The sequence below is a fragment of the Notothenia rossii genome, assembly GCF_949606895.1.
Source record: "Notothenia rossii genome assembly, chromosome: 7".
Taxonomy (NCBI): domain Eukaryota; kingdom Metazoa; phylum Chordata; class Actinopteri; order Perciformes; family Nototheniidae; genus Notothenia; species Notothenia rossii.
Window position 1 is genome coordinate 16,123,948 of NC_136905.1, and position 10,632 is coordinate 16,134,579.

A 10,632-nucleotide genomic window follows, 5' to 3' on the forward strand; every position below is an offset into this window, starting at 1 on the left:
CTTTAACTATAGGCAAATACTGTAGGTGGGCTAAGCCATTAACTGTTGTTTATGGAATTGTACAAAGATACATTATAATAATGATTAATATTATTCTCATTTAATTCCTGTTGATGACAGCATGACTCGATGGACAATGACAATGGCATTAATACTACAAACGAGACTCAAGACTCAAACAGGTCTACACAATGGAAAAGATGACAGCAAGTCTACAAATGAGAATGGACTCCTTATCAAAAGGTGGAACGATGTTAAAAGATACCTGGATATCTAGCTAGTTGAAAAGGGTTGTTTTAACTTAATTGAGTTTCAAAAGAAGATTATGGAAAATGTCCCCGTGTAACCTTGTAACCGACCCTGCTCTGCTAAAGATGTCCTTGTGTAAAATGCTTTTATTTATTTGTATTATTAATTTATTTTTAGAATTATCTTATTTATTTCCTTATTTTAAAGGTGGGGTAGGTAAGAATGGAGAAACCAGCTCGAGTAAGCTAGAATGAGAAATTACACAACCGAAAAAAATCTGCCCCTTCCTTCAGACTTCCTTACAGAGCCCCTCCTCCAACACACACGAACGCGCACATGACCAATGAGGGCACGAGATAAGTTTGTGCACGAGATGGAAGGCTGACAGGCAGGTAGGCCATCCAGTTATCTGCCGTGGACCGAGGCAGATAATTGGACTTGCTTTTTACAGCGACACGACTTCCACAGATGAAATATTGTATATATTTATTTACAAAGCAATTAATTTATTCATTGCTATCGGGATGTTAAGAGCATTCCATTGAATGTAACAAAAAGTGTTTCTGAAGTGAATTACCTTTAACTTGTAACTAATTTACTTTATTTTTTATTTCATGTTTTACTGACATTTATTTCCTATTCTCTTTACCATATTATTATTTGTCATTTGAATCAAAAAGTCCTACTGTATGTCAGGATATGTCTTGATTTGTAAAAATTAAAATTAAAAAAATTAAAATACTACAAACGCACAGCTAGCCCAGGACTGCCTTGAAACTGGGTCTCAAAGAATGACTCATGTGGTGGAGAGGGGGCACAATGCTACATTAGCACTTCTCAAGTCAAAACATACCCTTACAAATGTGCCTCATGGAATTGGTGACCAGGCTCCAGTGTATGAATGCAGCTCTTGTGACACAATGAGATCAGTGTGTTTCAGCCAGGGCACCAGAGGATAGAGCTCTGGGATGTTCCTAACGTTGTTTGTTTGAGATGATTTACTTTACATTGTGATAAGACACTGAGGCGAAGTGATACAAACACAATAATGAAAAATGCAATAACAAAAACTCTATGAAAGTTGACAACACAAGCACCTCTGGCACTGTGCTGCACACCAAGGCTGTATTCTGATCCTTCATGAAACAATATGATTAACAGCTGAATGAGCAAGTCTCTGCTGGCAAGATACAACTAACTAATAATGAATTTTACGGCAGACAATAAAAACGGCCTTTTCCTTGTCAAGTCACGATGTAATAGGCTGTTGAATCCGCTGGTTTGGTAAAAGATATATCTAGTATTTATTAGGACGGGCTGATTTGACATTTTCATTCCATGTGTGACAGAGACAGTGGACCGATTGATACCAATGTTTAATTAATAAGCTGTGTGTCTCACTGTGACTGGGATCATTCTTTATATACATGTCATTGCTATTTTATTATCAAAATAAAAGATTGTCCAACAGTAAGTTTGTAGAACAGCTTAAAATGAACAGAAATTACAATTTAATGGTCAAACTGTGGAGGCAGCAACCAATTGGGTTAAGCATATAATTCACTTAAATAGATCATAACCATTGTCATCCATACCCGATCTATAGCTGTTTGAGTCCATGACGCCTTGATATCTGTTGTATCCCTTGTATTTATACGTTTCATTTTTGTTTTTTTATTATGCATGTTTGCTTGTGTTCATATACTGTCGGTGTGCAGATTTACGATCTTGTCCCAGAAGGATAGGCTAGTTAACTCAGAGAAACTCAGACATGCAAAGAAAAGAAAATGTTTGCATCTAACCATAGGCCAAAATAAAAAAAATTCTGGAAGAACGTGGGGCTGATGATGGAGCCTTGTAATTGTGTTTTTCTTATCAGATCGAAAGTCATATTCACTGGACTGGAGCAAGAATGAATCTAAACGATCAAAAGACATGCAATATGGTTGAAACATACATCAAATGTCAGGGCAGCTTGCCAGATCAATGTGGTAACCCCTCAACATGTTGTGAGGATGTGTACTACAAGTGTGATTGTCACGTTGGAAAGGAGATTTTGAAGGCTCAACTGCTGGCCCCCACTGAAGAAATGTGATATCTTAACAGATACTGAAACATGAGAGAACCCTACAAAAGCACATGTTATGATAAATGTGAAAGTAATGTTACTACAGTGTGTGATATGGCCAAAACAGCACACAACAGATTCCATTCATGCAAATTCAGCCTCTATATAAATATCGTTAAATCTTTCACGATCAAATGAAACTTTACAGTAAACAAACATGGCGGACGACTAGCAGGAAGAGCTAGCAGTTTTAGTTTTTGCACTACTACTACTTGAACCGTAAATTCATGAAGAAAAAAGATGAATATAAATATACGTTTCCCCTACTTTTCCAACAACTTCTAACCTTCATGTAGTTATAAATGTGAAGGGTTTCCTATAGTTCTAGGGAGAGTACATTTTATAAAGGAAGCCTAAACAGAATTGCACAGATAGCTGTCCAGCAAAGCCCCCCAATGCTGACACCATTTGAAGCAGGGCGTATGGCAAGATGCAAAGCTCTCCTGACTGTGATCAGAAATTTGCCTGCTACCAATATTATAAGATACTCAAAGCTCAGTTCTCTTCTAAGTGAAATGTGAGTTACTGGGAGGGAGCTTTATTCGCTCGTTTGTGTTTGAAGACAAAGGTTTGTGCTACTGCTCTAGATCTCAGACTTAAACCACGCTCACAAACAACAACTGAGAATGCTTAATTTCAGAAACCCTACAATAGTGAATTAATTCAAGGATTTCTGAAAGAGAATGTTTCCCAGCAACCTCTGAGTCATTCAGACCTCTGTTGCCAGCATTCTCCTGACCCTGATAAACAGCAGGAGAATATGGAGATAAGATAAGATAAAATAAGATAAGATATAACTTTATTGGTTGGATATGGTTGGTTAAAACTACATTTCATTTATACAGCTGTTTTTAAAATGTGTAAAAGTTCCAGGTCTGTGCATTTAGTGTTATTAGATAGGTAGAGTAGTTATGCAGTTACAAATACATTTAGTTTTGTACCCACAGTTCATTCACAGTTACAGTATATATCCTACAGTTCTCTTCCAGTAACACAACATGAGATTCAAGTTACACACCATTGGCTCACCCAATGGATTTAATACTGCACTGCTCCCTCTGCAGCCGGAGGAGGGAGGGAAGCCATGCTTGATTCGTTGACCACAATGTTATGGAATTGATTAAATGCTGCATTCTGTGAAATGGGGCCCATACATCTTCCCTCAGACAAAACTGTTGTACTGATTGCTTGGTGGTAACAGTAAGCACCAAAGTCATGGAGGGCATTTCTTGAGAGAAGTATTTTGTATTAGCCAAAACCACAATGAGTCCGAGATGATTCAGCAGAGAGGGGCTTAATATTTGCAACTACAGCATCACTTTGTGTGAAAGGGGAATAAAGATGAAGGATTTGCCTCTGGAGAAAGCAATGAGTACTAGAAACTCTTGCAAATAGTCATTTGAACTTATTGAAACTATATAGCCAGTGGTACCAGTTTCTTTATGGTCTAGTATGACTTTCAAATCACCACAAAATAATAGACTGGTAAATACACTGCATCTCATGTTGTTAACTTTATCTATATTTTGTTCACTTAATCTGAAATCTGATAAACAAACATCCAGATGGAAAACTCAACATTTACTTCCTTTTCAGTTGACATTACCTATAGAGTCTCTGTACTGTTTGCAAGTCAGTAATCATGTAATAAAAACAAAAACAAATGTACAACAGTAACAAGCCTCAGATAGGACATCAGGGGGGGAAAGGTGAGTCATTAAAAACAAAGATTAGTATACCGTAACAGGATTGGAGTGGCTAGCCTATTTCCTCTCCGATCACTGATTTGTGACATGTAATCCATCCTAAAGAAAAAAGCTGGGTAGGTAATGTCTTTATGAGATCAACCGAGAGGTCAGAGTTCTTCTAAGTCTTTAAAGCAGTCTCTCCAGTGGATCAGAGACCCTCGCATGCCAACAGGGATAGAACTGCAGGGATTTCTAAACATTTGTCTGAAAGCCATATGGCAAGATAAATATTTACTTTGGGTTCCAACCTTTATATATACAGTCTATGGTTCCAACGGGTACACAGAAACCATGTTGTAATATGCATGCACAGCGAGCTACTGTATAGGATGTGAACACTAATTCTGTCAGGCTCTCTGACTGAGATATGCATGCATTCTATAGTAAGGCAGCAAATGTCTCTCAATCTGTCACTCTCCCCCCCCCCCCCCCCCCACACACACACACACACACACACACACACACACACACACTAGGCAGGAAAGAGATTATGTGAGATATAACTCAAGTGTAGTTAGCAGTAGCACACAAACAAAATCACACATGCACGGATGTGGGTTCCTCCCTAAGCAGGATCAGAATGGTGACCTTTTAGTGAAACACACTCTCAGCATTATATGTTCTGAGAGCACCTATGGATTGTATTTGTTCTACAAAGGAAATTGGATAAAGAGAAGAATTAAGCACTTCATCTTCACAAGACAGTTAAAAAAATTGGGTGCGTAATGAGATTACCTTGTTAACCTCAGTGAGAAACACTAAAAGCATAAACTTCATTTTGGAGCTTTTACAATACTATCGATTAATCAATGGGAATTCCTAAAATGTTTTCTCTTTGAAAAATTGCAGTTATTTCATATATATCAACAGCACCTCAGCGCTTCATGCTGTTTTTATTCACACTCTCATATTACAGTAAGCACAGGAGGGGAGTAATCTCTTGTTACACCAATCTCTCTGCTGCAGCCCTGTTGTTGAAGACGTATGGAAGAACGACCTGTAGACGAAGGGCCGTCCCCGGTCAACTTGAGGCCCCACGCAAAGTTATATAATGAGGCCCTCTGTTTCGCGAGTGCTCATTAAAAGGTTAAAAAAAGCAGACCTGAAACTTCTGCGCAGCGACATCAAGATATGTTCTTTGAACCCACACACTTCCTTTAATCCTAAAACCTGTAGTGTAAATACACCGAAGGCTGCTGCTATCCACCTACTCTAATTTCATCGTGGAGATTATCACGCGGGTGTAGCCCGATGACACGAAAAGACACTTTAAAGGGGATCTATCATGCAAAATGCACTTTTGTACGTGTTTTATACTATGTGTCCCCGGTGCGTCAGGGAACTCACCAAGTGTCAAAAAAACACAACCCTCTCTTTTTTCCTCCATACCCAAATCTCTAAAAACGGGGCTGCAACGGAGATGATTATTATTTGAATTTTTCTGATGTCAGAAAAGGGATGCTCCGCCTATATGGGCAACTCTCCACCTATCAGGGGAATGAGAAACCGCTCGAAAGCGCTGGAGGCGCTGTAGTACATATGCCCGGCCTGTAGGTGGTCAAAAGCAGAATCAGCCCTTGCAAAAACAGGGCTGGAAAAGAGCAAATAGAGCGAAATGAGGCATGCTATGCATGATCTGTTTGGTATTTTGAAAAAAAAACTTCACAGACATGTTTTATATTGATATGGCCCTACAATATGTTATTCAAATATAGCATAGGTCCACTTTAAGTGAAAAAATTGTATCGGCACTTTAAGTAAATAAAATCCGAGATAAATGTCCCCCCACATACAGCCTACAAGTCTTACAGGGTACAGGATAGACAAGTGTGTAATTGGGACACAGAACCAGACCTTTAGGTGCGAGAAATCCATAAGATGAAGGGTGTAATCTTCAGCTGACCACTCCCCGTCGACCTCATCAAGAGGTCACCAGCCAAAGCCAATTAGTCTGATGACACACGGGAACACACTTCATTAGCATCGGAGGGTTTTCACAGGGAAAAGGGCTGTTACTTTCTTAGGCTACCATTGATTAATCGTAGTGACAGCAATGTAATCAACTGATGAACTCCTTGATTAATATGTTAAAATGTGTATTTATGACTGCCTGGGTAAAAATGCAATCAATGCTTTTAAGACATTCACTTAACTCTTTATCATAAACCAAGCACAATGATTTGTGTACACTTGCTGTAATATAAACATAACACCAGGCTAAATAAATGAGTATCTATGATGTTATAGGCTATGATATTCCTAAAATATTTACCAACTATAAGTATCTTTCTCTCAAGTGAGTGTGTTTCACATTTTGGCCATTACAACAAAGTAAAAGGTTGTGGTTCAGTAGATGAAATAAATACTTAGCACCAGTCAATGATAAATATGTTATACAACCAATAATCTGTTGTGTTTAGATGATTAAGGGCATACTCTCAGTTTATATATTTATTGTTCTTTAGATTCAAATGTATATTTACTGCTACTTTATACATCTACTTGATTATATGTATAGGTTTTAGTCCAAAACATAATATGTGTACTACATCTAAAAGCCTATGACTTTACATGTATTGGCATAGACTAGCTACTACACTAAACCAATAGTAATATACAGTCTCATTTAGCTATGTCTGTCACTAAACATTTCAATGCAGTACTGTGATTGAATATTTGTACACTTTTTAGACTTTTAACTACTGATCTAAATATTCTACATGGCTTGGAAAGACACTTAATGAAAAAGAGGCAAGTCTTATCCTCTCACAGTATAGTTCCTAATATAGTATATGCATCTAAGTCTACTAGAATTAAAAACACGCTAGTAAATACCAAGTTTGCATGTGATGTCACATATAACCATTGTTTAAGCAGCATTTCAATACATTTTTACATATTTAAATATGGTAATTTAAATAATGTTAAAACAATAATTACAGGTATAAGTAAATTCCTTGTCTGACATTTTTTTTATTTTTTATTAAGTCAACCCATCCTCTTTTTCCTTGTCAAATGGGAATTTAATGTGACCTTAAAGTAAGGATGTAAGCAACACCTTATAGAAAAAGGGAAAAAAAGCAACATAAAATTACTAAAAACCTGCAGCACTCAGGAGAAAACCATCGCAGTGACATGCAGAGTAAGCTCGGTGTTATTGATCGGATCTATGAGATGTGTTTTTGTTTATGACCTTGTACATAATGTCGGTGAGTAATATGCATTTAGGTGTGAGGAGGGTCAATGAGACAATGTGAGAGTGGAGCAGAGCGACGTAAAGAAAGGAATTTAAGTCGTGTTTTTTCTAGATGCTTGGATAATAATTCAGAATCAATGAATCAATGCTTTCTTGGGTAATTTTAACTGCTGGAAAAAACTCTCATTGTTTTAAGTACAGACTTATCTCAAAAGGACAAACTAATCCAATAACTTGCAACATTTTTCCGAATGAGTTTCATAAAATGTAAAGATGTTTATTCTGGCGTGTCTAAAAAGTACGTCTGATTTGCAAACAAGATTGTCTGACACTTTCAAAATTCGCACTCACTTTAAAATTGCTTCATTTGGGCGTAAACCCACATCAACTGCCATCATGCACAATGCTGTCCCTGACAATCACAAATCTAATCAATTTAAACGGTTACCTGCACTCTGAAATTACAGTCTGCAAGCTGTTTGTCCCATTTCACTAGTCAGCTGATTTACGAATGCTCAGCACAATTGTCAACTTTGTTGGTCTAACAAGCAGATCTAACAGAACTGTGAAGAATATCAAGTTCACTTTTTCAAGCTATTATTATCTATTTTAGTAAACATTTCTTCCTGTATACAATAAATATATATTTATATGGAAAAAATAAATGAAATGTGTGTCTTTAACCATCCGTCACAGCAAATATGGGTCAGTTTTATTATCAAAAGCGACCAAAAGGGTCTGAAGCAGAACGAGGTCAGATCATGCTGCTTTTTTAGTGGCCGCTCTGCCCAGCCACTGCAAATTTGGGAAATTAAAAAAACCTAACCTACATGCCACATGTCGATCTCTGCCTCCCTGCCATGCATGCCAACGAAAATCTGCTGCTAATAGAAAATCAATACATCACATAACCCATAATAAATGACATACGAAGCAGAGAGCTGGATGTGGGGTCATATGACCGAGCAAGCTTAAAGTTGGCAAAAGTATCATACAGTGAACTTGGGTTTCACACTATCTTCAGGATGCAGCCCACAGGAAGTACAATATATTTGTTTATTGTATTTAATGAAAGGATTTTTTCTTTCTGATTGTGCTCACTTTGCTGTAAGCATTTACTTGGGTTTGACAAAATATGTTTGCCACACAGCGTACGACATAGAAAAAAAGAAAAGAATAATTGGCACCATGGATTTTTTATGCATAAAATAATTTCCAAATTCTGACCAAAAGGTATTTATAGCTTTGAGATCTGCCAAAAGAAGCTATGTTAGAATCGTGAAGTGCTGAAGGTATAACTTAGATAAGGAACTTTACAAGTGACTTTATAAAGTTAACACAAAACACTGATTGAGATTTGATTGGGACCAACAGCAAAGCAATTAGCTTAGGACTGTGGTGCAATGCAAGAGAGGACATATTACTACAATATATGTATTAGCTATGTAATGAGCCAAATATAAAATTACAAAAAATAAGCTACAAAGGAAATTGGATTAAGAGAAGATTTAAGCACTTCATCTTCACAAGGAAGTAAACAAATTCGGTGCGTAATGAGATCACCTCGTTAACCTCATGAGAAATATTAAAAGCACAAACTTCATTGTGGAGCTTTTACAATGCTATCAATGGATCAATGTGAATCCCTAAAAAGTTTTGACCCCTTTTCTCGATGGAAAACTGCAGTTATTTCATATCAACAGCACCTCAGCGCTTCATGCTGTTTATAGTCACACTCTCATATTACAGTAAGCACAGGAGGGGAGCAATCTCTTGTTACACCAATCTCTCTGCTGCAGCCCCGTTGTTGAAGACGTATGGAAGAACGACCTGTAGACGGCCATTATTCTCTCTCTGCTGCCATAGCAACCAGCTCAAAAAAGCAGCCTGACCTGATGTTAATATGATTTGACAGGCAAGAATGTGCATGTGTGTGTGTAGGTGGGTGTTTTCATTGAGAGTATGTACTTTTCCTGAGCGTGCATGTTACCTGCCACAGTGTGTGTGTTTCAGTGAGCATGCGTGTCTGTGTTTGTGTGTAAAGCTCATTAACTCCTCAATGTGCCGTTGCTGTGCTTCTTAGCGACTTAAACAAAAATGAGAGCGGAGACGGTCCTTAGTGCTCGCGCTCTCAAGTATTAAGGTTTGTGCGTGTGTGACACTTAAATGAAGCTCTACTTTTCACAGAAACACCTCATTACTGCAATAAGAGACTTTTATATTCGAAAATGTCTTGTCCCAAAGCAAAACTCTGATACATCTGTGAGGGGTTGATGGGGATATTGATCAATAATCGGCCCCAATCGAGTCATGGGCCGAATCACTCTTTTCCTTTGTTTGATTAATGGCGGATGCACTGTAAGTGAGTTCCCAGTGTTTCAAATAGGCTACTAGTGCGTTAATATAAATGTGTTTTAAACAACCAGCCTTTATTTGAGGTAGCCTACAGTATCTGGTAGATAACTTATTTGTGATCCTAGAACGCCGCTTTAAATCTTATTCATGAATTGGCATAAGTTAAAGGGAAATATCCGCAACTTCTGCCAATGGAAATCAAAAAATGTGCCGTTAGGTTTGGGTAGAGCTGTGCCGTAGGCCTACCATGCAGTGGAACAGGGCAGAACATTTAACAGAATTATTTAAGACTAAGATTAAGATGGAACTTCCTCAATCCACGTGGGGACATTCAGTTCCAGTTAAAGGCGGTATCTCACTCTCAGTTTTTGTTAGACAGTATTTTTTGCACATTTTATATAGAAATACCGATAGTTGCGAGAATTGATGTTAATTTGTATCCAGCAGAACTAAAACAATAGCAAAATACTCCACAGCAGAATTCCTACAATCTTCTAAGCCTGGTATCATCATTAACGACGTGGGTTTCTTCTTTACATGATGTTTTTAAAACATGTTGTTCCAATACAGGGATGACACAACAAGGTAACATGTAAATGAACTGCATGATGACCTCTACAGCCACTATTATACAAATACCGTAGCCCTCAAAAAACAAGAACCTCTTTGGGTGGTCAATATATGCTGAAAAATGACCGAAAATCACCCAGCCAGCTCTGAATCAATTTCCTGTTCTGCCACGGCCCTGTGCTCTCTTGTTCCCTAATAAGGCTTTAATTTGGTAAAGTAGGTGATCAAGGAGATTAGCTATACTGCACAGTTATCTCCAATTTGCCATGGTAACACCTGAATTGCCTCTGGGACAGAATAAAAAGCGTTGTATTCAACATTACACATACAAAGTGTACAAAAATGTCTTGATGGGATCTGCCTATCTACTCTAACATGTGGGCTAC